Source organism: Dipodomys merriami, unplaced genomic scaffold (genome assembly GCF_024711535.1).
Source record: "Dipodomys merriami isolate MVZ:Mamm:240054 unplaced genomic scaffold, mDipMer1.0.p SCAF_10, whole genome shotgun sequence".
Lineage (NCBI taxonomy): Eukaryota > Metazoa > Chordata > Mammalia > Rodentia > Heteromyidae > Dipodomys > Dipodomys merriami.
Window position 1 is genome coordinate 29,124,225 of NW_027202271.1, and position 27,852 is coordinate 29,152,076.

General features: G+C 40.0%; 1 protein-coding gene across 1 annotated transcript in view; it reads right to left on the bottom strand.

Moving 5' to 3' along the window:
* Window positions 1-26,795, bottom strand: part of Mdm1 (Mdm1 nuclear protein) — a 132,464-nt gene extending 105,669 nt beyond the window's left edge. Inside the window, exon 1 of the mRNA XM_069988324.1 lies at window positions 26,777-26,795. The gene's annotated coding sequence lies outside the window, so the exon portion shown is untranslated. The remainder of the gene's footprint in view (window positions 1-26,776) is intronic.
* Window positions 26,796-27,852: the final 1,057 nt, after the last annotated feature.

Here is a 27,852-nt window from a genome sequence, read left to right on the forward strand (position 1 = left end):
ACCTTCCTCTATTATCCAACCCCTTTTTAACAATGCTTAATATCATATCAGAAAACAGTCCCTGATGTAAAACCTCTAATCCTTATGCTACTGAAATACTGTTTCTTCCCACATGCATAAAATGCAGATGTGGGAAGTAAGCTCTGGCCATTTCCATTTACTGTGTTCACTTCTACATTTTAATTTGAATACCACCCAGTACCTGTAGTCATCTAGATAGATTAAAGGCACTGTCTGCCCTATTTTATCTAGCCTCTCTTGTCTATTAATACAAGTAAAAATAAATCATCTTAGCTGGCTGTGGTGGCTCAAGCTTTTAATCCTAGCTACTTGGGAGATAGATATCAGGTGGTCAATGTTGGAAGCCAACTAGGGGGGAAGTTCTCAAGAGTCCTTCTCAGCCAATGATTGGATGTAGTGACACATATCTATCATCCTCAGTGATGTGAGGAAGTGCACATAGAAGGATCGCAGCCCAGGCTGGCAATAGGAGGGAAGTGGACTTGATCAGGCACATCATCAGACACCATTTATGGTCTTCACCAGTTCTGTGACTGAAACCAGCTCCCCAGACCTGTTTCAGACAGCTTTGGACTTGAACGCTTGGATTCTAAGCAACAAGCACCCAGAGTAAAGATGGAACCCATTTCAGCACCTTTCATGATCATACTTGCAGAGTTTCCACCCCCTTCTCTGTAAGATAAAGAGATTAAACATAACATCTACTAACTTTCCTTCTGGAACCAGTTACCAACAGCAGTCTCCATGCCGCTTTTAAATGGGTCACATTATTACTAAGTTGGTGTACATTTGAGGGGGATGAGGGGCTGTTCAGTAGGCCTCTCTCCAGTTCCTTATATAGATTACTTAAAGCTTACCACTCTAACCATTTTTAAGTTCATAATTCAGAGCCACTAATTATATTCACAACCCAAAGACAGCTTCACAATTGTCTATCAAGACAGGACAGAGGTGTGGGGTGTCTTATGTTTTTGGTACTGGTATTTGAACTCAAGCTTGCTAGGAAGGCTGTACCATTTGAGCCATGTCCCCAGCTCTTTTTGCTTTCTTCTTTTTTTCCAGTAGAACCTCGCTGGTTTTTTTTTCTTTTCTTTTCTCTGGTTTTAATTTGTTCTGTTTTTTTTGTTGTTGTTTGGTTGGTTGGTTTTAGTTTTCATTTTGTTTTTTTGTTTGTTTGTTTTTTGTCTCTAGCCAACCTTGACTACAACCCTCCTATTTGCACTGGAATGACAGGCACATTCCTTATTGATTGAGATGCAGGTGTTAAGAATTTTTTTTTTTTGGCCAGGGCTGGCTTTGAACTGTGATTTTTCAGATCTCAGCCTACCAAGTAGGTAGGTTTATAAGCATGAGCCATGGCCTGGAACTTATGTGACCCTTAAGAGACTGGGGCTAGCCGTAAGAGCAAATGATTTTTTTTACCCCAAGGGAGTAAACATGGATGAAAAATGGGAGATAAACCCCACTACTCGATAGGAGGCAGGTAAGCCGTCCTCTGCCTCTTCAATTCACCTTGCTCAAGATCATAAAACTAAATATCAAAATTTTACTGAGCCTCTTCTACGTGCCAACCTTCCCTGCTTGGCTCTGTTGTCTGACACGTAATACTACTCTCATTTCACAGGTAAACAAATAGGTCATGGTGGAACCTGACTTCCGAATCAAATCAATTTTCTTTTCAAATTTAGCTCCATCTTAAACCTGGACATGGTGGTATGTGTACATCTATAATCCCAGCTACTTAGAAGATGGAGCCAGGAGGATCTTACACTGAGGCTAATCTAGAGAATTACCATGAGACTCCATCTGAAAAACAAAAGCAAAAAGACTGCAAACATGGCTCAAAGTAGAGTGCTTGCCTAGCAAGTAAGGCCCTGAAACCAATTCCCAACACTGAGAAAAAATTAAACTTTAGCTCTACCTCTATCTCTAATTACCTTTCCAAAAATGGCTGTAAGGAGACCTAAGCAGAAGATCTTGAATGGAAGCAAAGGAAGACCAAAGGCTGAATTTAAGCTTGCACTGTTCTGCTTATCTCAGTTGGTGATTGGTTTTTCACCCTCCTTCTGGTCCTCCACTTCCCTCTGTCCCCCCTGTTGCCTGTGGAGTTGGTGGTATTTACTGCCCCACTTTTCAAGGGTGGCATGTGGCACCATTACTTAATTAAGAACATCCTGAGCACCGTGGATCTTAACAGTCAGGAAGGTTAATAGCCCAAGAAAAGCTTGAGCCCCTCATTGCACCTCAGGGGATGACCGAAGGCCAGAAATAATGAGGCTAGGGAACTACTCAGCCTCTGGAAGCCTCTGTGTGTCTTAATAGACCTGAAAATAAATGTTGACACAAGAAAACTGTCAAGTAGATTGATATGAATGGTGTGGGTTTTGTTTTCTTTCTCCTAACAGGTGAGAATTCAAAGCATAAGGTGGGAGAATGGGTTAAACATAGTATGCCAATGGCCAATTGATGGCTGCACAATAAAAAGACATGGAGTACACTGGAGGAATGTGGGAAAGAGATGCGAAGAAATAGAAGCAGTGGCAAAGGCATGCTTACTAACACCGCAGAGTGTTTAAAGGCTGAAAATGTAACCACCCTGAGATCCTCTAACTTTCACATCCACTTTCCAAGGGCAGGGTCCTTGTCTGGTTACTGCCTTGCTAGATTGTCGTGCCCAGCACTATTTGAATGAATACATGAATAGATGAGCGAGGGAATGAATAAATGAATGAATGGAGGCCCATCTAGGCTTCATGCTTAATTTCATAACACAGAAGGCAAACAATTGCTTGCTTACTCTGTGTATGTCAGTCAAGTTTCAATCAGAGAAACAGAACCAACAGGAGCTTTAAAAAAAACTCCATTTATTTAGTAAAACCAAATGTTAATACACAACTGTAAAGGCTAAGCAGCCCTGGCACCTGCAAGGGAGCAAGTCAGAAAGGGAAGATCACAAACAGGCTGAATGGAATCCCACAGGGAGGAAGTGGGGAAGGAAGGCATCCTGAGGAAGCCAGGTTCTTTGACCTAGCTCTGTCCACACACTCAGCCCCAAAGTGAGGGAAATGGGAGGTGGATCCAGCTGGGAAGGAGGGCCACCTCTGGCTAAGCTGCTGTTTCTCCCTAAGGCAATGAGTTGGCAGTTCAGCAAGTGACATGAGCCTATTTGTTCCAGAATGAGAAGGGTTCTCCAGCTTCCTTCTCCTCTGCTACTTAGTCTCTGACATCGGGGAGCATCTGGACCCTTGTCTTTAAGGGGAAAAAAAATGAACTGATTAAATCACTTAGAATGCCTTTTTTGACTCAATTTAACAGATTAAGGACTTTGCAGCCTCCAAATTCCTTTGTTGAAGCAACACGAGGTGTGTTTGGTTGCTAGTGGGAGAAGGGAGGATTATACTAGAAAATGCTTCCTCCTTCCTGCTGTTCTCTAATTTATTTATTTATTTGCAAAAGACTGTTCCTGTAAATTAATCAAAAGAAAGGGAATTCCTGAGAGTGTCATTCAGCCTGTCAAAGAGAAGAAACTAGTGGTATTCAGAAGTAGGAGGGACTGCCTTGCTAGAAGTAGTAATACTGACTACTTCACTCAGGAAAGGAAATAAGCAAATTTGGATAGGAGGCAGAGCTGACAGCCTCTGCAGACCATCCTCCCAAAGGAGCAAAGAAGGTCTATGGAAGCTAGGGGGAAAACAAAGGAGGAGGCAACAATGCTGGATAAGAAATGTACTCATTACCTTGCCCATGTAACTGTAACCCCTTTACACAGTATTCTCACAATAAAGAACTTAATTAAAAAAAAAAAAACAAATGGTAGGTGATAAGCATGTCTTCCTACCAAAGCTAAGAAATATCATTCCAGCTGGAATGTTGGTATTTATTCATCAGTGCTTGTTGTATGAACCAAACATCTGGAAAGAAAAAAAAAAATCAAGATTCTATGCTGAACTCGGCGGGGGCTGGGGGAGGGGAGGAGTGGGGTTGATGTTGCCTTTGTCTATTCAGGTTACTATAACCCAAAATACTTGGGGATTTATAAATAACATAAATGTATTAGTCCCAGTTCCAGAGTTTGGAGTCTAAGATCAAGCCACCATTAGTTTCAGTGCCAGGCAAGGGCTTGCCCTCTGTTTCAAAGGCGGCACCATCTTGCTACGTGTTCGCATGGAGGATAGGGGGCAAGGAGCTAACTCCACTTCTTTTAGAAGGCTGTTAGAATCCAAATTGTGAGGGCTGCCCAAAAGACCCCACTTCTTAATAGATCACATTGGGCCTTCTGTTTCAGTATATGAGAGTGGGAAACACTATATTCAATGGTGAGACATATGTCCTCACTTTATAAAGGGCTCCTGGCGATGGGAGGGTTGGAATATACACAAGTGTCTATGCAAGCCACTTCCCAAAACCCTCTGAATGAGCGGCCAGATTGGTTTTCATCAGTTCATCAGTCCTTTTGCGGGCCCTAGATACTTCCTTGCTTCCATCTCTTCATTCACACAAATAGGGGAGGAAGGGAAGAAGAGAGGGAGAGAGAAAAGTTCTGTGTGGTATCCAGAACAAAATTAGGAGCCAAAGCCAAATATGCATTTAACAATGACAATCTAGTGATTATAGAAACCTAAGTATGACTTGTCTCAAATCAATGATTGAAATCATGTGCCTCTAGGCTTAGCCTATATCAAATGGCTCAGGGAAAGGTTAAAAAAAAACTCAGAATTTGTTCCCTGGCAAATTGAGTTATGCTGTGGGCTATGATAAATCTTTGCAGTACTAAAAATAGACGAAGGGCAGATCAGTCACCCTGGGGAATTTTATCTGCATCCAGAGATGCTGCTTACGTAAAGCCAAAATAAGCACAACCCAGAGGGCACTGAGAAAAGCCAACAAAGGTGATGATTCAAATAGGAAGAAAACAAACCAAGCAATGACAGACAGAAATCTAGATCAGATCCTGCTGCATAAAAACAAAATCTGGGCAAGAATTGGGCCTTCAAAATGATATGCTTTTTTAAATTTTCTGAGAGGCAAATTTTAAAACATCTTCATGAAGAAAGCCATAGCCTCCAGCTCTTCACTCTACACTGTGGCACAGATCCTGGCACAACCTCTCAAGGTTTTGGACCCTACCCTGGCAGAGTACACTTGTCATTCTTCCTAGAGATACTGGCTTCTCCTTGACCACCGGGCAGAGTACCAGAAAGTCAATCCAGAACCAAGGGAAATTGTGACAACTTACAAAATACACAGATACCCCAAAAGTCCCAAGAGTTCCCTTGGTCAAGTTTAAGGAAATTGTTTGTCAGGAAGTTGCAGGAAAGGTCAGCAACTTGTCTCCAGCTGCCACAGACATAGTCCAAGATTGAGTGGTGGTGAGTCAAGAGACTGAAAATCTAGTTCATGGTCAAATGTGTCAGTGTTTTAAAACATTCTAACAAACCCAGCAGCGCCATCTGCAAGGACTACGTTATTCCCCCCAAAAAAATTTCTTGCTAAATCAGCCGGCCAAATACAGAGCCAATTGCTTTGGCTTCTATACAACACTATACTGCAGCCGGGAAGTATTTTAAGTGGATAATGAGTTTTCTCTTCTCTCAATGACTGTATTCGAATAAGATCTTCTGACTGTAATAAGCCAAGTTCTCAGTCAAGGCTGTATTAGGAGTCCCCTGCCCCTTAACTTAGCATTTGAATCTTCATAGAGAGGAAGTATTAAATCTCTTCTCTCCAGTTATATAAGAAAACAGTTTTTCCCATTCATATATACACATGCACAACAGCACACACACAAAAGCATCCAAACGCGCGCACACACACACACACACACACACACACACACACACACACACACACACACACACACACACACAGTGCCTGCTAGTTCTAAAATATGTAAGGCTCACACCAAGAATGGGGTGGGCCAATTTTTTCCCTTTGCTTAGTTACAATACACCCTCTGAAATTACTTGGAGACCCTAAATGGCCTTATCCTCATGAATAAATGCATGTAAGAAATGTTTCTCTACCTTTTTCCTCTGAGAAATGCAGTTATCCAAGGAAAATGTGCCCTTGTACGCTCTCTTCTCTCTCTCTCTCTCTCTCTCTCTCTCTCTCTCTCTCTCTCTCTCTCTCTCTCTCTCTCTCTCTCTCTCCTTTCTCTCTCTCTCTCTCTTATAAAAGTGGCAAAGCAGATGGAAGCTCCTTCTGATCCAAATTCCATACCCCTTATATGCAACCTCCATTACCCTAGTTTTATAACTTCAGGTTTAAAGTAGATATACAGTAAATTTGTGAATGAGCTATTGACTTGTCCTCTTTCCTAAGGTACTTTAGAATCTTGCTGCTCAATATGTGGTTCCACAGAAAACAGCATGAGCATCACAAGTTTATCAGAAATGCAGACTCTCAGACAGGCCTCATTCCATATCCTCTGACTGAAAACCTGCATTTTAACAAGATACCCAGAAGATTGTATGCACATTAAGGTTTGAGTGGTCTTGTCAATTATGTAACTCTTCAAAGACTGTATCTCACTTTTGGACACACTGTTTAAGGAGCTAATGAGTGAGACCCCGACATTACTGGGACTTAACAGTGCAAGTAAGAGAGCAGGCTTACTGTGAATATGCTACACGTTGCACAGCTAGTAAAAGACAGAACTGGTTGGAACTCAGCATGGCTCCTGAGTCCACATTTTCTATGAGTGGCTAATAATACAGGTCTACTTCTCAGCAAAGGTCCTATTGGCATTTGGGACCTGGCAATTTTGTGGGACTGTCCCATGATCTACATGATGTTCAATATTCCTGTCCATCATACTCTGAGTGCCAGATGCCTAACAAACCATACGCGCACGCGCACACACACACACACACACACACACACACACACACACACACACACACACACTACACCACCCCACCAGACATAGGTGTGTGTATGTGTGTATATGTGTGTGTATAAGTGTATAAGTATTGGGTCTTGAACTCAAGGCATAGGTGCTATTTCTCACATTCATTCAAGGCTAGCACTCTATCACTTGAGCCACAGCTCCACTTCTACATGACTTTCAAATAGAAAAGAAACACAAGCTTATAGGCCAGCTGTGATCTAACCACTCCCCAGGTCTTCCGTACAACCACTCAGTGTTTAAGAAACTTAAAGAACCCAGGTGCCAGTGCCTAAGGTCTATAATCATTGCTACTCCAGTAGCTGACATTTGAGGATCATGGTTTGAAGCCAGCCCAATCAGAAAAAAAATCCATGAGACTTATCTTCATTAATCAATAAAATATTGGAAGTGGACGTCTGGTTACAGTGGTAGCCTTGAGCCAAAAAGCTAAGTGAAGGGCCTAAATCCAAGCCCCAGGGCTCTCTCTCTCTCCCTCTCTCTCTTTCACTCTCTCTCTCTCTCTCTTTCTCTTTCTCCTCTCTCTCTCTCTCTCTCTCCCTCTTTCTGTCCCCCCCTTTCTCTCTCATACACACATCCTTTAAAAAATTCCATGGCACTGCAATGATTGTAATTTTTATTTAAATTAAAACCTGTTATCTAATTTATTTTCAGTAAGATGCACCTCTAAGAAAATACTTAATTCTTCAGTTATATAAAATACACAACTTCAATATAAAAAGAGTTCAAAATACCTTAAAATGGCCAAGAAGCCATTGATTGCTTCCATGCTAAAATAGCTCGCTGAGACATTCTTATTTCGGCTACTCATTAGTAAAGTACTATAACACCCAGCAGAAAAGAATAATTAGCAAAATCAATTAATTAAGGCCCTATCAACACTCTTCCTGCCATCCTCAATCACATCTTATAAACAAGCTTTCTTGCCTACATTAAAGTCATTAGCTCTCCATATGTAAATAATAATGCCCTTGAATTTTAACTGATTAAATATTAGAACAAATTTCCGTCTACTCTGATCTAGCCAGGATACTGAAAACAAAGAGCAGTATTGTCTTGGTTGACCTAGTAAATTCAAGATGACTGTATATAGATTCTGAATTCATTCACTTCTAAATTCACCTTCCTTTCTGAGGACATTAGCCAAAAGTCTATCTTTAGTTATAAAGCATACACAGAGAAATACTATAGTAATTAAAGAAACCACCCATTTCCTTCCCCTTAAGTTCCAGGAAGCCATGATATTTCTGCAGACATTTCTATTTGCTGACTGTTCTCTGGAGCATTTAACAGCAAAATAAAATGTACTAGAAGCTACTTTCCAAATGACAGCCAAGAACACATCTCCTTGTCTTAACTTCTTCCACAGGAAAAACATATACCAAAATGTGTGTGTGAGTGTGTGTGTGTATGTGTGTGTGTGTGTGTGTGTGTGTGTACAAGACATGTACATTTAGGACCTTGTTAAATTCCTGAAAGATTTAAAGCCCCACAGTTTTCCAAAGGAAATGTTTGAAGCTTCTAAAGTTAGCTGGAGCTTTTGCACAATTCACCTCTCATTTTGGCTCCTGTAATTATCCCCTTTAATTTAATGCTGTTTGTTTTGTATGTCTTACCATCTTCCCTCATACCACATTGTTTACAGCTGGTACCAGAGAAGAATTTATATTCACATACATCTTTTCATTTTTCGTATGTCCTTCTGTATTTGCCTCCCAGTGAGGCCTTTTGTTTTTGTATTTTGTGTATTGGTGTCTCTTAACATTTCCTCCTCACATTGTCAATGGAATCTCCACCAACTTCTTATTTCCTACTCCGTAACATTATTAAAACATGAAGATCAGCTGAGCACCAGTGGCTCACTCCTGTAATCCTAGCTAACCAGGAATCTGAGAGCTGAAGATCCTAGTTCAATTCTCTCCCAGGCCGAAAAACCTGACTCTTATTTCCTAATAACTACAGAGAGCTGAAAATGGGGGTGTGGCTCAAGTAATAGAGCACTAGCCTATAAAGAAGAAGCACGTGGACAATGCTCAGGTCTTGAGTTCCCATTGCACTACTAGGAAGAAAACAAACAAAAAAATATACTTAATTTCATCATGGGAAGCCAGGTATGGGGATGGGGGTGGGGAGAGTGGGAGGGAGGGTTAAGGCTTACTTTACTTTCTTTTGATTTGGAGCCAAAGCAGATATCTCATGTCACCCAAAAGGGAGCTCAGCTCCTTAATCATTCCCCACAACCAAGCTTTCCTCTCTCCATTTCCCCCAGAGATTCTCCTGGTAGTCCAGATAAGTGTGCTTAACACACTGAAAACTGCCTAAAACCCCAGGCAAGGGATTTGCCAAGGCTTATGTAAACCCTTCTCCAGTTCCCCCCCACACACACACACTTCTTCTATTCAGAGGAGGCCCTTCACTTCCTGCTCAGATCAGATCCCATGTGGAGGCCTCCAACTCCCACTTCTTGCCACCTTCTAGCACCCAACATTTCCTGTGACTTTAATACCCAGTGTTCCCCACAGGCTCCTGTGCTTTTCAGCCTTGCTTCTTTTTTGCTTGCTCTTTATTCACTTCAAACTTCTCCCTAGATTCTTACTTACTCACCTAACTCATCTTTTCATAAAACCGCAGTCAGTACTTAAGACCAGCCAGTTGGGACTTGCTCTTTTTCTTTTTTCTTTTCTCTTCTTCTCTTTCTTTCTTTCTTTCTTTCTTTCTTTCTTTCTTTCTTTCTTTCTTTCTTTCTTTCTTTCTTTCTTTCTTTCTTTCTTTCTTTCTTTCTTTTTGTTGTTGTTTTCGTTGTCGTTGGTGGTGGTGAGCCTTGAACTTTGGGCCTGGGCACTGTCCCTCAGCTCTTCAGCGCAAAGCTAGCACTCTACCACTTGAGCCACAGCACTACTTCAGTTTTCTAGTGGTTTATTAGAGGTAAGACTCTCATGCCCGGGCTGGCTTTGAACCGCGATCCTCAGATCTCAGCCTCCTAAGTAGCTAGGATTACAGACATGAGCCACTGGCACCCAGCTCCAGTTGGGACTTTCATATATTCTGTCTTCTTTAAGTTTGTTTTGTTAGCTTTATGGTAAAAATCACCACCACCTGTCATAGGATTCTGTCTTTTAAATGCCACTTGTTAGGAATATTTTATATATGAGACATGTCTTCAGGTTTTTGTTTTTGTTTTTGTTTTTGTTTTTGTTGGTTGTGGGGCTTGAACTCAGCCTGGGCACTGTCCTTCAGCTCTTTAGCTCAAGGCAAACGCTCTACCACTTGGACTACAGTGCCACTTCCGGTTTCTGGTGGTTAATTGGAGATAAAAATGTCACAGACTTTCCTGCCCAAGCTGTCTTTGAACCTCGATCCTCAGATCTCAGCCTCCTGAGTAGCTAGGATTACAGGTGTGAGTCACCGGTGCCTAGTGGATGTCTTCAGTTTTTTTGTGAGTGTGTGTATGTGTATGTGTATGTGTATGTGTATGTGTATGTGTGTGTTCACACTGACATGGTTCTACTTCCAGCTATCTCCTCTGACCCTTAGGTTAAATTAACTTCTCCAGTTTATCTTTTCTCATAATACCCGGTATTTCTATTGTATTTCTAATTGGTATCACCAACCATTTGTCATTAGGTAATGGTTTTTCCACCACCAACTTGTAAACTTCATAAGAGTAGGAAAAAAGCACAGTATTGCCTTCTTAGATTCTCCTCTTTCCTTCTCCTCTACTTCACCACCCGTCGACCAGCACATATATATTGAATATACAGTATATTTTACTATACATAGTTATTTTCAATGCCACACCCTTAATATGGCAGCAAATTGCTCCTGGTGGGACCAGAGAATCACATGCCCTGTCTCTTGCTGATTATGTGGCCAACAAGTTTTGGGTCCTTCCTGCCAGTGTTCAGGACTTGACCACCATGCTACTTGGGCCTGGGCTTTAGCTACAGCAACAAATCATTCTATAATATTTTCTATTTTTGAAACAATTTCCCCTCATAAGTGATCCCTATGTTAACACATTATACAACTTGACATCTCTGGGCCCTGTGGTAACAGATTTTGACATACACACAGGAAATTCCTCAAACATGAATAGAAGTTGGCAAAAGATTGCTTTTCTGAACTACTCTGCAGAAGCCAGTAATGTGGAGTGGACTGAACAGTAATAAGTTATTCCAATCATAAATCTAAAGAAATTAGTTCATCATGATCAATACCTTCTAAGTGAATTGGTGTGTGGGATTCAATTTTTGCAAAATAATTAGTTTTGAAATACTTAAATCAAGGGAGACTATGATCTTCATAAAAAAGTACTGTCTCCTCATTTCTAAATAAGAGAATACTGCATTCTGGACTTCATAGTAATAAATCCAAATTATGTCATTTCGCATCTTATATAAGAATTCCTATGAGGTTTTTTTTTTTCCGATTAAAGTATACCTTATAATCCTACTACAGACTTTGGCTATTGAAAATGTCCAGTAAATGATGAAATTCCACTAAGGCCATTTGCTGATGAACTTATTCTGTCATCATATGAAAAATTTTATAACTAAGTCATAATTAGTCAGTGTTGAAAACTGGCCCCTCTAAGCCATAAAGAACTTTTCTAAAACTGATAAATGTTCTTGCTAATTAGAAACTTCAGATTATCATTCTGTTCATATGTTTCATGTGAGCAATGCCGTTTCCTTAAACTGGCTGTTGTGTTCTGAACTTGCAAAGATGTCGTCTTTTTTCCAAATCCGGTGCTTGGAGAAATGATATTTTCCTGGCTCATTAAACATAGACTCAATGAATCCTTGCTGTTTTCATGCAACTACCATATCATTGACTTTTGCACCAAACAGTTGATTGTGGCTCTATCCTTGTGGCTGTGGTAGGATGTTCAGCCTCACCCCTGGCCTCTACTTACTAGCTACCAACAGCATCTCCCCAATTGTGACAATCAGAAATGTTCATAGACTTTGCTCTCTCCTCTTCTTGTGAGGGTTGGGAGAAGAGAAAAATTGCCTCAGCTGAAAGTTGCTTTTTAAATTTATTGTTTCCTTCCAAATAACAATGCATTTTTAAGCCTTTGTTCTTATTTTCTCCTGTAGTCTTTACCAGTGACATTAACAATGGTTCACTGGACATATACTACATACCTAAGCTCTTCTCATTTAGTACTGCACTCATTGATCCTCACCACAAGCTATGAGGGTGGTACCATTACCTTCCGTACACAAAACAGGAAACTGAGGACTGAAAATTAAGTGTTTGTAAAGATTCAGTGGGAAAGAGTCCTAGCTCCAACAGATTCCATTACCATTCTCCTAACCATTACCCTCCCTCTCCCACAAAGCTCTGAAGCTGGAATCTCTAAGATTCTAGTCTCAACAACACCATTTATATCTTGGGAAACCCATATGACCATATTTTTCTCCTTTCTAAATTGATAGCAGCTATAATCTGTATCTCACTGGGTTAGGACTATTTAAATCGCATGCGTGATCTATTCAATAGTTATAGAGTTTTGAGGAAGGATTTATTTGGGTTCACAGTTTCAGAAGGTTCAGTCTATTACAAGGCAAAACATCATGGCAGCGCATACATGTAGAAGAGACTGCTCACCACACTCAAATAGGAGGCAGAGAAAAGAGGAAGACAAGAAGGGCAAGATACAGATCCCAAGGATATACTCCCCCACTAGGCACTACCTCCTATCCATCTCTACATCCACAAAGTGCCATCATATTCTGAATCCATCAAGAGATGAGTACATTAATAGATCAAGCCCTCATGATCTTATTGTTTAAGGAAGTGGCATCTCATTCCCACCCTGAGGTTCACTTTCCTAATTGCCTAAGTGTTTCTCACTCCAGATTAAGATTAACAATCACAACTAGTATTATTACTATTTCAAAATCAAGGAATATGAATTTTCTGATATATTTTTATTTCAGCAATTTATCAAGGAAAGGGAATGCAATGAACCAAGATACAGCCTAGGGGACTTGACTCATGCCTATAATTCTAGCTACGCAGGAGGCTGAGACCTTGAGGATCTTGGTTCAAAGCCAGCCCAGGCAGAGACTAGTCCATGAGATTCCATCTCCAATTAACTAGCAAAAGAGCTCATCTGGACGCATGACTCAGGGGCTGAGCACTGCTATGAACAACATCGTGAGCAAGAGCATGAGGCCCTGGATTCGAGACCAAGATTGGCCAAAAAAAATAGTAATTGTGTGTGTCCACTGTTATAAAACCTTAATGTCCAATGTTCAGGAATGATGTTTTAAAAACCATCTTTATTAAATGTACAAAACCTTACATAATAATTCTTAATTTTCAGTTACAGAACAGACCTAGTATATTTATTTTAATTCCTAGAATTTAGATTACTGACCACTCAACATTATGTCTATTTCCTTTAGTGACCTGTTTTTTCAAAACCATACTTTTAAATGGTACCTCCCTAATTATGTACATTGATAGCTGATTAAAAAAAATTCACTTTGTTGGGCTGGGAAGGTGGCTCAGTGGTAGAGCACTTGCCTTGCATGTATGAGGCCCTGGATTCGATTCCTCAGCACCACATAAGCAAGAAGAAAAAAAGCTGGAAGTGGTACTGTGGCTCAAGCAGTAGAGCGCTAGCCTTGAGGTGAAGAGCTGAGGGACAGCGCCCAGGCCCAGAGTTCAGGCCCCCACGACCGGACCCCCCAAAAAAAATTCATTTTGCTTTCTTGGACATAGAATATAACAATGCTCAAAAACCAACAAAACACTTTAAAAAAGAAATTTTCAAAATAAATATTAATGCTGATCAATTTTGTAAAGTGCCATTCCAATGTTCCATAAGCTCAGAGAGCCAACCTTGGCACCCTACCAGTCCCTCTAACTGCTCTGTGCTCTCTCCATGACTCCAATATGGAATCACAGCAGCAAACTTTCAAGATGCATTTGGGGGTGAAGGTGCTATTACTACCCTGAACAGGCCAAATGTCCCAGATTTATGTCCGTAACAGAGTGAGCGCGTTTTTGGTTTTTGGTTGTTTTTTTTTTTTACAGTAGACAGGAATGGTCTGTTTTGCTCATTGCTGCCAGGATCTAGAATAAGTGTCTTGCATACAATATGTGCTCTCTAATTGATTTGCCTCTTAGATCCATCCTTTCTAAGCAGTGATTTTAGACAATTCACTTAGCCTCTTTTATTTATTTTTGGTGGATCTTGGATTTGAACTAAGGGCCTCTTGATGGTTAGGCTGGTGCTCTACCATTAAACTAATACCTCTCTATTTCTTACTGGTTATTTTTGAGATAGGGTCTCACTTCTGGGCATATATTTGAGCAATGATACACTTGGATTCTCATATTTGCTAGAATCACAGGCCTGTGTCACTGTATCCAGTTTCTCTCCATTAGAGCTAGAGTCTCCTGGAGTTTTCTGGACAGTATGGCCTGGCACTTCAGCCCTCCTGACCTCAGCCTCCCATGTATGACCGTTCAAAGTACCATGCCCATCCATAGGTTGGGATGGAATCTCATTAAGTTTTTGTACTGGCTGGCCTCAAATTTCTATCCTCCTCTCAAGTAAGTAGGAATATAGATGTGGGCCACTAGCACTTGGTACCTGGCTCACCTCAGTCTCTTTAATCCTCAGTTTCTTCATCTACAAACTAGAATAATAATAATACCTACCCATAGGGATACTACAAATACTACTCTAAATACTAGTTAAAATGTTAGCCCTGGACCTAGTAAGGACTCGATATGTAAGTTTTGGGTTTTTTTTTTTCTGATATATGTTTTTAAGATAGTTACTCATGTTATTGTCTTTGCCTGGAAATTCTTCCCTCTTCTGACTAGTTGAAATCTTTTCTGGCTAGATGAAATCTTTTAGGTTCTTCAGGAAGCTGATGATACTGACTTATAAAGTGAGACATGATTTACACTATACCACCATCACCACCACCCCACCACTGCTACCACCACCATGATCACTACCACCACACCATTGACCACGCTTCAGTAATTGCTTGGTTACAGTAACTTCTTGGTGAACAGAGGCCTTGGATATACTTTCTGTTGTCTCAGCATCATTTTCTTCTCATGGGTAGCTTTGAGGCCTGTGGCTGAAGCTCACATTGACCAAAACCTGACTAGATTCACTACCAACATTCAATCTTGCACTTACTTTTACTTTCATTGCAGCCATTAACAATCACTATGATCAAAGGAGCTTGCATCAAGCTTGCATTTCCTCAACATAGGATCTCTAAGTTCCATCTGATAATTTTCACCATTAGTAACTTCTCATCATACAGCTGCCATTTCATGCCGTATGCTTATGGAGCTACATGAGGTCAAAGGTTCTTCATCCACCATCTTTTCGTCCTTTCTCTTCCTAAACCATGTTTGTGTGAACCAGTCCATTATAGAGTGACACCAAATGCATGGGAGCTCTCTTTTTTTCCTGACACTACATGTGTGGTCATTTTTTCCCCACAATGCAGTTCAACTGCACTCATTCCCAGCCTTCACATCCAATGTGAGCAATCCAATGTGACCCTCCCACAAAACTGCTTCCACTTCAGATGCCAACCACACATAGAGTGTCTAAGAATAGCCATATTTCCACTGGAATGAGACTACAAACTCAAGGGTTCACCAACCCCACTCTTGAGATTCACTAATTTTCTAGAATGACTCAGAAATCTCAGGAAAGCACTTTACTCATGGCTAACAATTTTTTAAATACAAGTCAGAAGCAGCCAGACAGCAGCAATGCAAAGGAAAGGTATAGGGGGAGAGCACAGAGTTTCTTTGCCTTCTCCCAGCATGCCTCTCTCCCAACGCCCCCCCCACACACCTAAATGTGCTCACCAATCTCATCATTTAGTGATATCTATGGAGCCATTGGTGATTTACTGGATCTCCAGCCTCTTTCCCTGCCTTGAGGTTGAGATTGTGAAGATGAAATTACCAAGCTCATTAATAGAAGCTGGATCTTTCTGGTGGCCAGCAAACATCCTAAACTACTATGGGCCTGCTATGAAATCACCTCATTAGAACAAAAGATGTTGTTATCTCCCTGATGATGAAGGAAACTTTTCAGTTTTTTTTAAACAGCTTTGTGCCAGGAGTTAAAGACAAGGACTAAATAAATTCCTTTCTTATTATACCACAATGACAATATATTATTATATTATTCCATCTGTTAAAGATGATTTTTGGCTTCAAATATGACACTTGCTAAATAATAGTAGCTTTTTAAAAAAGGTGTTTTGTTTGGCTTTCTTCACAAGCAACAAACTAGAGCTAGGATTTTTTTTTTCTGATGTTGGCTCAATAGTTCAGCAAAGGCAGAGCCTGGCTATGGGGGCCGGGGCTGTGTCTCAGCCTCTTCTTCAGCAGTATACTACAGCCTCTTCTTCAGCAGTATACTGAGGCCCTGAGCTCAGCATCCTTGGGAACAGGGGATTTCCTCAGATGCCAGCACAGAAGCACGATCTGTTAGCAAACAAGAGTGTAGAGAAGCAGGTCCAAGATGGGAATAGATGCAAATCAGTCGCGAAGAGTCTGTCTCCATAATTAGAGGAGTGGATGAAACCCTTTCAACATCACATAGATAAGGAACTATGAGAATACTATGATAAGTAAACTTCTTTATTTGGGGAGTTTTGAGGGTATACTGGGGCTTGAACTCAGAACCTTGCACTTTCTCTTGGCTTTTTTGCTTTTAGTCAGTAGTGGGATTTGAATTCAGGGCCTGGGAGCTATCCCTGAGTTCTTTTGGGTAATTGGAAATAAGAATCTTACAGGAACTTTTCTTTCCAGCTGGCTTTGAACCCCAATCCTCAGACCTCAGCCTCCTGAGTATCTAGGATTATAGGCATGAGCCACAGTGCCAGGCTGTCTTGGCTTTTTTGCTCAAGGCTGATGTTCTACCACTTGAGCCACACTCCACTTTCATCTTTTTGCTGGTTAATTGGAGATAAGTGTCTCACGAACTTTTCTGCAGTAAGCACTTCTATCTGGCATACAAGTCCCAATTCCCTGAAAACTGATTTGTCGGAAGTAGCAGACTCTGCCTTCCAACAGCACTCCCAATGAATCACTCTGTAAGCTCACATAACTCTAGGGACAGGTTCACCACATTTTTTCAAGATGATGGCAATTGATTTTTATCTTTAATATTTACTTACAAATAATTCATCTGTTGTGAGAAAAATAACAAGCTCCAAAGGGAAAATGCAGGCACCAGTCTGCTCTCACTCTGCCTTGCGTCAAAGAACAATAATTACCCATCGGCATAAACTTAATGAGAAACGATCTGCAAATTGTCATTTCAAGTTACACTTTTTATTAGCACATATTAATGGTGTATATTTAATGGTGTTCCATATGTGCATTTGGTACTCACTGATTGAACACAAATGCTCCCCATTTCACCCACCCATTACTTAACCCCCCCCAATCTCCTGTAATCACTATTCTACTCAATAGTTTTTAGCCTCCACATGTGAAAGAAAACATGTCTTGCTATGTCTAGTTTATTTTACTTAATGTGACATCTCCTAATTCTACGCATTTTTCTACAAAAGACAAGATATATTTCATTCTACTTCATGGCTTAATAATACTCCATTGTGTACATACCACATTTTCTTTGTTTAGTCATCTACTGATGGACAATTCAGCCAATTTTCATATTTTGGCTACTGCTAATAATGTCCCAGAAACATGGTTATACAGATGCTCTTTGGTGTGCTTTGAATATAGAAGAGGTACTGTTGCTGACTCATATTGTATATCTACTTTTCATTTTTTGAAGAACCCCCATAACTGCTCTTCATGATAGCTATACTAATTTATACTCCCACCAACAGTGTATAGGAATTCCTTTTGCTCTACATCTTCACAAGCCTTTGTTTGTTGGTTTGGTTTGGTTACTAATAGCCATTCTAACTGGAGTGAGATTCTCACTGCAGTCTTGCTCCTCAGTTCCCTAATTAAAGGCTCAACATCATTAGTCATCAGGTTAGACCAATAGAATCTAGCACAGCTAGAACTCTAAAATTCATAATGAATTATATTTGTATTACTTTGTCATATTATTTGGGACTCTGTCTGCTGCAAATGACTGAAATGCAATAGTAATTTAAAGGGAAGAAAAGGTTGGGGGAGAGGGGAGTAAGAAGCCCAGGGCATCTGGCTTAGATACAGCTAAACTGGCTCAAGTCTTTTATCAAGCTCCCCAAGTTCTGCTTCCATCACACTGGCTTCACTCCAGGATAACAAGTAAAGGAAATGTTGTGAAGCCCAAAGCAGTAGTCTCTGCAGTAGCTCAAACCCTGAATTATATACATGATTGTGGATAAATAATGAGTTAGAGACCCACTGCCTCACCCTAAGAAAAGCAGTCTTGCCCATTGTTCACAGTCCAGGACAATTGTCATCTCTGTCTCCATGGCTTCTCTCATGACTTGAGCCCCTGGTGATTGCTACCTTACCAAAGTTCTTTTTTTAATTATTTTTTTTTGGGGGGGTCTGGTCGTGGGGTCTGAACTCTAGGCCTGGGCACTGTCCCTCAGCTCTTCAGCTCAAGGCTAGCGCTCTACCACTTGAGCCACAGCGCCACTTCTGGCTTTTTTCTTTTTGCTTATGTGGTGCTGAGGAATTGAACCTAGGGCCTCGTGCATGCAAGACAAGCGCTCTATCACTGAGCCACCTTCCCAGCCCCTTACCAAAGTTCTGAAGTGCTTATTTTCTAGATTTTTCTTAACAAAGTGACATGCAAAGCTTCATATTATCAACCTAAAATGTGTAAAACTATCAACATTGGCTGAGCGTGGTGGTATGTGTCTGTTAGCACCAGCTACTCAGAAGGCTGACACAAAAAGATCATCTGAGTCTACAAGTTTGAGGCTACAAGTTTGAGACCAGCCTGAGCAATTCAACAAGACCTTGTCTCAAAAAAGAAAAACACAAGACCGGTGCTGTGGCTCAAGCGGTAGAGTGCTTGCCTTGAGCTGAAGAGCGCATGGACAGCACCAAAGCCCAGAGTTCAAGCCCCACAACCAACAACAACAACAAAAATTTCCTGGACACTGGTGGCTCACACCTGTAATCCTGGATACTTAGGAGTCTGAGATCTGAGGATGGTGTTTCAAAGCCAGCCCGGGCAGGAAAGACCGTGAGACTCCTATCTCCAATAAACCACTAGAAAACCAGAAGTAGCACTGTGGCTCAAGTGGTAGAGCACTCACCTTGAGCTGAAGAGCACAGAGACAGTGCCTGGGCCCAGAGTTCAACCCCCATGACCGACTAAAAAAAAAAAAGAAAAGAAAGGAAAAAAAAACCCAGGCCATAAAAATGTGGGCATCCCCTCCCCCACAGTATAACCCCTGCTTTCACTGTATTTGATGTTGGTATAATTTGTGGAGAGGAAGGGAAAAAACAAATTGTTTAAATAGGGATACAGGTGGACATTGCAACAATGAGATGTACACAAGACATTATGTTGAAAAGTGAACTTTACAACTTTGGTGGGGGGAGGATTGGGTAAAGGGGAGGTGGAGGGGGGAGATGGGAAGGGATGGGAAGGAGAAACAAAGGAGGAGGCAACAATGCTTGATAAGAAATGTACTCATTATCTTGCCCATGTAATTGTAACCCCTCTGTACGGTATTTTCACAATAAAAAAAAATGAAAAAAATGTGGACATGTCCATCTTAGATTTCCAGGTCAATTCTTATATATGTGTGTGTGTGTGTGTGTGTGTGTGTGTGTGTGTGTGTGTGTGTGTGTGTGTGTGTGTGTGTGTGTGTGTATTATATATATATGTGTGTGTGTATATATATATATATATATATATATATATATATATATATATATATATATATATATATATAACCACAGCTACTTTTTCTTCATATGAAAGTTACAACTCCTTTAGGTTGTGCATGGCATGATAGATTGAACATTCATAAATGTGGTGTTTCCCCAATAGCCTGCTTCTTGCCCACATGATGGTGAAAGGTTTCAAGGGTGAAGTTACACAGGACATGCAGAGTGCCCGTGGCTCATACTTGTGATCCAGGCTGCTCAAGAGGCTGAGAACCGAGGATCCAGTTTGAAGGCAGCCTGGGAAGACAAATCCAAGAGACTCCTATCTTCAATTAACCAGAAAAAAAGCTGGAAGTGTAGCTGTGGTTCAAGTGCTAGAGCATCAGCCTTGAATAAAAAAGTCAACCAAAAGGGCTAGCCTTGATTTCAAACCTCAGTAGCAGCACACACACACACACACACACACACACACACACACACACACACACACACACAGAGTATAAGTAGCATAAGTACACAGAAAAAAGAGGAGACAAAGATTTAAAAAAATCCAGGAGCTGGAAGATCAATAGTAACTGACTTGTCTAAGCTATAGGGGCTGAAACAGCTTCAAGAAGAGCTCAAAAGCAGGCTGGCCTATACTGAAGAATCTCAGAAAGATTCAGTGACAAAATGACCCAGATGCCTGTGAACATGAGTGTAGGAGAGCTAGAAGCAGAAGACTTGATGGAGTGTTTATTACAAAGGCAGTTTGACATCAAACCACAACTTTTCACTATCCAGCAGAACAAAGTTCCTGCCCCTCCTCAACCCACCCGAAAATCAAAATTCCTCCCAGATGATGAAACAGGGACCCGGGCCCTGGTCACCTGGGCCCTGAGTAGCTAGGGTTACAGGTATCAGCCATCACATGGCTTCAAGTTTTTTCCTCTCTCAGAACTAGCTCACAAGCACACTAAACCAGACTTCAAGCCCTTCTTTTACAATCTCATCACTCACTGGACTATGGTGGTGCTTAGCACCTTGCTTTTTAATCTCAAACTCTGGGGTCTAGGCAGAAACTGAGACATCTAAAGGAAGAGCTCTATATTTTGACAGTGATGAAGCATTTTGAGAATCGATTAGCATAGAGATCTTTTTACACATTGGGAACTCTCCTTTCTTGGAGAAATAAGAAAAGCTTTCCCACCCCCACCTTCCCAAAAAAGACTTTTGAAATGCTTTCTAGGCAGAAGGTACATTCTATGTAAAATCATGAAGATACATGTATAACACATTCTATGAAGGGTGCAGTATGATGGAACTATATATGTGTTCTGAGTAATGGTAGAAGGTGAAGGAAACTCAACAGATTACAGCAGCTTCATTGTATCATGGGTTGGGTATGTGCCTTAATGGTAGATCTCTTGCCTAATATGCACAAGTTCCTGAGTTCAATTCCTAACACCACAAAAAAAAGGTCTTTACTGAGCTCAACATGGAGCCACAAAGGAGGCCTACCATAAGGGAAGTCCATTGAATTAAAATAACCTGAGAGACATATGAAGACTGAACTGGAAAAGCCAGCTATAGATCAGGCAGGAAGCAACAGCAAAGGAGACGGGAGAAGGGGTTGTAGCTCTTAGACCTCTTCTGATGATTTGCACATACTTTTAGAGGATCATGCTTCCAGAAACAAGTCATATTTTTCTTAATTTCCCACTTACATAATTTTCTATTTTTAAAAATGTATTTTATGTAAGAAATATATATTATATATACATATATATAGTAAGCAGAGTAATGGTTTCAAATACAAAGCTATTTAGTGGAAAAGAAAATGTTTGTTTGGGGTATTGTTTATGATTGTAATCACACTTATCAAAAGACACTGGGAATTATTTTCTAAGTCAGGAAAAGGCAGAAAAGGCGGTTGTACACCAACAACTTTCTAGTCAAATAAACTTTCATGCAACTGTTAACATCTTAATTGTGCTGACTCTTTGCTTGCAGGTCTTGTTTTTTATTAGAGAGCCTGGAAATAATCCTATCCCTTGTGCTAATTGTTTCTTTCAGAAAACACACATAGACATGTATTGTTTTTCTTAGTAGTATGTAACTCACTGTCTTTTATAGGCACACATATGCACACACATTAAAAGCTCTGAGAGAAGAAATTAGTTAAGCCATACAAATCCAAGCAAGGTATCCAACCTAGGTTCTCTTTGGAAAATTACTCATTGTGACACACACTTAGAGCTCATTTGGGACTAACTTCCTCTTTACTATCTCAGTCTGGTATTTTCTTAATTGCATCACTGACTGTCTGTTATACAGTTCCCGACATTCTTATAATCTTATTTATGTTTTCAATAGGATTATGAGATTTTTTTTTCTTAATTAAACATGAAGCAAATTCCAGTACTCAAATCTCACTAGAAAACACAGGCTTATTGTACAACTGTACCTAAACACCCTTGCTCTTATCAAACATGATTGCAGATGGATCTCAATTACAAACCTGTGGATCATGTGACCAAACTACTTCTGAGCTCACCAGATCTCGCTACTGTTTTATAGGAAGGTTCCACAACTGAACTTTGGTACTGTTTTCTTGACAAACACACTTGATAGTGGCTCCTTGAAGGCACCCTGTCATGTTTTCCTTAGTAACTCTTGAGCATCATGTCAGACTTGGAGTATAGTAAATGTTGATTCTTTTATTGAATGTTATGCAAGGAGAGCTAGACCTCTTAGAAATCATGCCACAGATACCTTCAGGTTCTTCTAGGGAGAGTATGCTCACATACTGAATCCACTTTATTGTTTCTGCAGTAAAAATTAAACCAAGGAAGACTCACTCACAGGAGAAGTGGACTCTGAGTGAGTTGAAGTCATTTTGTATCTTGACATACTATGGATCATTCTTCCTGGGGAACTATATGTTTCGCTTCAAATAGTGAAAGAGAAAAGAAGAAGGAGATTAGAAATGTTGATCAGCTTTTCAGAGCAGGAAATGGGCACCAACATTGTTTGAATGACAAGAGACCTTTCTTTCTCTCTTTCTTCCTTCTTTTCTTCCTTCCTTCCTTTCTTTTTTCTTCTCTTTTCTTTCTTTTTTTCTTTCTTTCTTTTTTCTTTCTTTTTCTTCTTTCTTCCGTCCTTCCTTTCTTCCTTCCTTCGTTTCTTTCTCTTTCTTTCTTCCTCTTTCTTTCCTTTTCCTTTCGTTCTTTCTTTTCTTTCTTTCCGGGTGGGGTGCTAATACTAGAGATTGAACCCAGTGCCTCATTCTCTCACTTAGCTTTTTCATTCAGATCTGTAGTTCTGCCACTTGAGCCACACACACTTCTGGCTTTTTGCTAGTTAATTGAAGATAAGAGTGTCACAAGGATTTTTCTTGCTGAGGCTGGCTTTGAACAAAGATACTCAAATCTTAGCCTCTTCATTAGCTAAAAATATAGGCTTGAGCCACCAGCACCCAGCCAAAAGACATTTCTTGAGCCTATGTTAAGTGCATGGAACCATGGAGCAAAGGACTTGCTTGAAAACTTACTTCCAACTTGACCACTTAAAATGATACCCTCCTATCTAAATAATCCTCCAAGAATTCATGTATGCTCCAAAAGCAGAACAATTATTCTTCATGTGTTGAATATAATCCTAATGTATACATTCTTTTAGGATAAAAATTTATGATGGCAGATGGCATAATTTTAGTTTTACATGCATTTTATATGTATCCCAGGTGTCCTTGTACAATCAGTGTGTGTATTTGATATAATTTTAGAAGATTATAGTTGTAGATTTGATATGTTATTGATCATAAGCATGTTTGATTTGATACTGTCTTTGGCCAGCCTTTAATTTCAATGGTATCATTGTCACTAAAGTAGAAAATGTTCCATTTTTATGAAAGACATAATTTCTAAGGACACAATGTTGCCAAAAGAGGGGATTCACTATAAATTCCGAGAATATGTGCTTACAGCTGCAGTCACAGTGGTAACAGGAAATGTCTTAAGAAGAAAAAAGACTGGCTAACAGATTGTAAGATGGATAATCAGCAAAGGCTTTCTGGAAAAAAATAGCCCTCAATCTGTTATTTGAAGAGAAAGAAATAGGGTAAAGATATGAAGACACTGTAGGTGGCTACAGTCATTGTCATTTAGCATCTGTTGAACAGAAGGTACTTGTGGCTGGGCCAAATCAATCTCCTTGCTTCAGTCACTTACCTCAGGTAACAGAATACTTCAGGCACAGACTATAAATGCATTTAACTTCCTTTATGATATAACAAATAGCTATTATTATTACCTGACAGTGCTCTCCAGGGAAATCACTATAATTCTTCCACCAAGCCCAACCTCCCCTTCATACTCATTCTAGACGCTTATTTGATAGCTACACTTGGATGCATCAAAAGATACCATATACAAAAAGAGAACACCTAGTTGCCTATCAATACATATAAAAATGTATCTTCATGCATGTATGCATACAATAAAAAGTAATTCTATCCATTCAGATCTTCTAGTTTCTCTACCTCAAAGGCTTTGAAACATCACAGATGTTTTTTCTTATGTGCAATCTAAATCTAACCCCACTTTGCCCTTATCTCTACTATCATCTTGATATTAGTCACCATCACCTCTCACCTAGATAGTGATAACAGCTGTCTTATAAACATCCTTGCCTCCACCACTCATTTCCTATACTCTGTTCTTTGTAAAGCAGAGTATATTGTTAAAACATGAAGTACAATCAATCTAGTTCTTCTGTTCATAATATTTCTATGACTTTCTACTTCCCATAAAATAAAACTCAAAGTCCTAACCATAACTTACATGGCCATACATGCTCTACCTCTTCCTGCCTGAATACTCTCACTTTACCATCTCTTTCTTGATCTCCAAATCTCTCCACTTTCATTCTTCTGCTACACTACACTGGCATACCACAGTCATGGCAAGTAGTTTCCCACAAGCATTGCTCTTGCTATTCTGTCTGGAATGTTCCTGCATGAGATAATCTTGGCCTCCTTCAAGTTTCTGCTCAAATGTCACCTTATCAGAAATGTCTCTGATAGTCCTATATAAAGAGATATGTCTTCTTCCCAGCCTTCTTTTATTCTTTTTAACAAGCTTGATTTCTCTACATAGCACTTTACACATGAAATGAACATTTTTTGTATATTAACCACTCTCAATATGTTCCACAAGACTAGAAATGTGGCTGTTCCAGTCTACCTTCCCCACAGTAATTAGTCTATAATGATTTTAATATTATTTTAAAACATCTGTTTAATAAATAAATGAATGGCCTGAAAGAACCCTTCAGACATTGTGTTCCCTTAAGGCTGGACATGTGTTTGCTGGCTTTGGCTGGAGGATGTTCAGTTGAAATGCCCTATTTTTGCCAAAAGAGCTAATGATAGCCAGACATCCTGATGAGGATTGTCAATGCATCTGTAAACATTATCCTTCTCTGATAACTAATCCTAGAGCACCTGCACCTGGACTATATTACCTGCGACTGTACCCGTTATATCTCAAGAAATGCCCAAATAAAATTAAATGCAAGCATCCCTGGAATGGAAAGGGCTGCCAGAATATAGGGGTAGGATATCTGTCTAAAGTGACAAAAAATGATACATATAATCAAACTCTACAAGTGTGTGACCAAACCAAAGGTGAATTGGTATTCCAGTAAAAGAACACACACACACAAAGAGAACCCTTTAAAACTTGAAAAGTAGTGTGTTGGATTGAAAATACTTGGGCCATCAGATAGGCACTCTTTGATTAAACCTATGACCTAGCTGTATGACTTTAGACAAGCCATTGGACCACTCTGAGCTAATACCTGTACACAAAATGATAGTATTTGTGTCTCAAGTCTATCATAAGGACAGTGGGCATGTAAGGTGAATGACAAATGTGCATTCTCTTCCTGTGATGAAGAAACAATTGAGATAAATAAAAAAACATAAAGTAGTAGCCAAGCTTAGGCAAGTTTTGCTATGGGCTGGGAAGAATTGTGTGAATTAATAGAGATAGAGAAGATACATGTTTTTAATTTAGTCTATATTTTATAATCTTCAAACTACTTTCACTTAATCACCTGTGATTAATCACCTCCATAAACTATCTTTGTAAGGTAAGAAAGGTAAGCATAATGAAGCTCCTTTTATACACGAGGAAAACTAAGGTTTTCAAATTAATAGTCCAGTGATCTTCCCACAGTTCCTTGGGGTCTCCTTATAGAATCTAAATCACTTTTCAAGAAAGTTTAGTCATTTTAAAAAGATGATTAATGAAAACAAAGATGTGGGAAGAGTTAGTCTGTGACTTGAGTCAAGAACCACAAGCTCTTTCTCAGCACCTCTCTTAGGCTGTTATAAAAATGTTCAGCTAGAGGAGATCTGGCCCTGATTCTCTGAAATAAGATTCCCAGCCCATCTGCTATCCTTAACTGGGCATGAATGCAGTCCATTGGTAAGGCATGCCCATGGAGCTTTTCTTCCTGCCTCTGGTTTTGGAGGACATGTGCATTCCCAAGTGGGAAGCTTGGGTCTTCAGTCGCAATAATCCCAGTTACCAGAAACAGTGAAACAAAATTTATAACATATGTTACCACAGCCTGAAATACCCACTATTGGTCCCATGACCTGTCTTTAAACAAATGCCAAACAAGGCGATTCAATTTTTCAGTCTGTCTAATAAGGAATCAGTTTGTGCAGAAAGCCACTGCTGAGTTTATATAATTTTAAACCATGGGTCATGCTGAAAGCTTTATTACAAACTTGTAGCTGCTGTCAAGAAAGATTTCTTCCTTTAAGGAAGATTTTCTACCTTTCTTTATGGTTAAATTCTTATCTAGGTAGAACTACTACTACAAGGAAAGTGGGGGAAAGCCTCACAGGAGAACAAAACCAATCATATCCTCAAAGGAGAAAAAGTCAATCCAATGACATTACTTTTTGTAATGAAAAGAAACAACAGAGACCAGCATTCATTTATCTGTTCAATAAATACTTACTGTGCTCTTTTGAAGTGGCAGGCACCATACAAGGTATTAGGAATGCAAAATGAAATAGTCCTTGGTCTCCGGAGTTAAGGGTTTTATGTGTAGACAGACATTGAACAGCCTCAGTCATTTACAACACAATGTGATAAATATTATGATGGAAAGGAGCTCCATAGTGCAATGCAAATCTAAGCTGCATAATTTTTAAATATTACTTGGAGAGAGCATCCTAGCAATTAGAGTGGCCAATACATCCCCAGTTATCTGGGGCTTTCTACATTCTATCACTTAGCATCCTGTGGCCTGTGACTAGGAAATCCTAGTCCCAAGCAAACTAAAGTGGTCAGGCATGTTATCCGCAGTGCTAATTCTTCTCCCAAAAGTACTATGTCATTCTCTTTGCAAGTTCATTTTAAACAGAATAGAATTGGATTCAGTAGTGGACACACACATACACACACACTCAGACACATACACACACACACACACACACACACACAAATCAATCTTATCATGTTCTTCTAGACATGAAAAACATATATGGAGACTAAATCTGATGTGTTCGAGAGCAAAGTTGTGTACCTGGCCCTTGACTAGTCTGGAGCCAGCTAACTAAACTACATAGGCTTGTCTGTTCATCTATAAAACTATACCAGAGGTATTACAATGAAAAAATCTTTTTTGGGGGGGTCAATCTGGGGCTTGAACTCAGGGCCTAAATGCTGTCCCTGAGCTGTTTTACTCAAGGCCAACACTCTACCACTTTAAGCCACAGGGCCACTTAGAGGTTTTGAGTGGTTAATTGAAGATAAGAGTCTCACAAGGACTTTTATATCCAGTCTGGCTTTGAACTGTGATCCTCAGCTCTCAGCCTTTTGAGAATATTCTATTCATCTATTCTATTCATCTTTCTCTGGGGAGACCAGTTGGAACAACCATCATGTCAAGCATTATACCCCAGATCATAGGAAAAAGGAATATTTTTTCTGCTTCTGCTAATGGTTTGTCACTATGTACTAGCAATTCACAAACCAATACCAAGTGATTTTAGGCTTTGATGGGTTGTTATTGAAGCAGCATAACCTAAC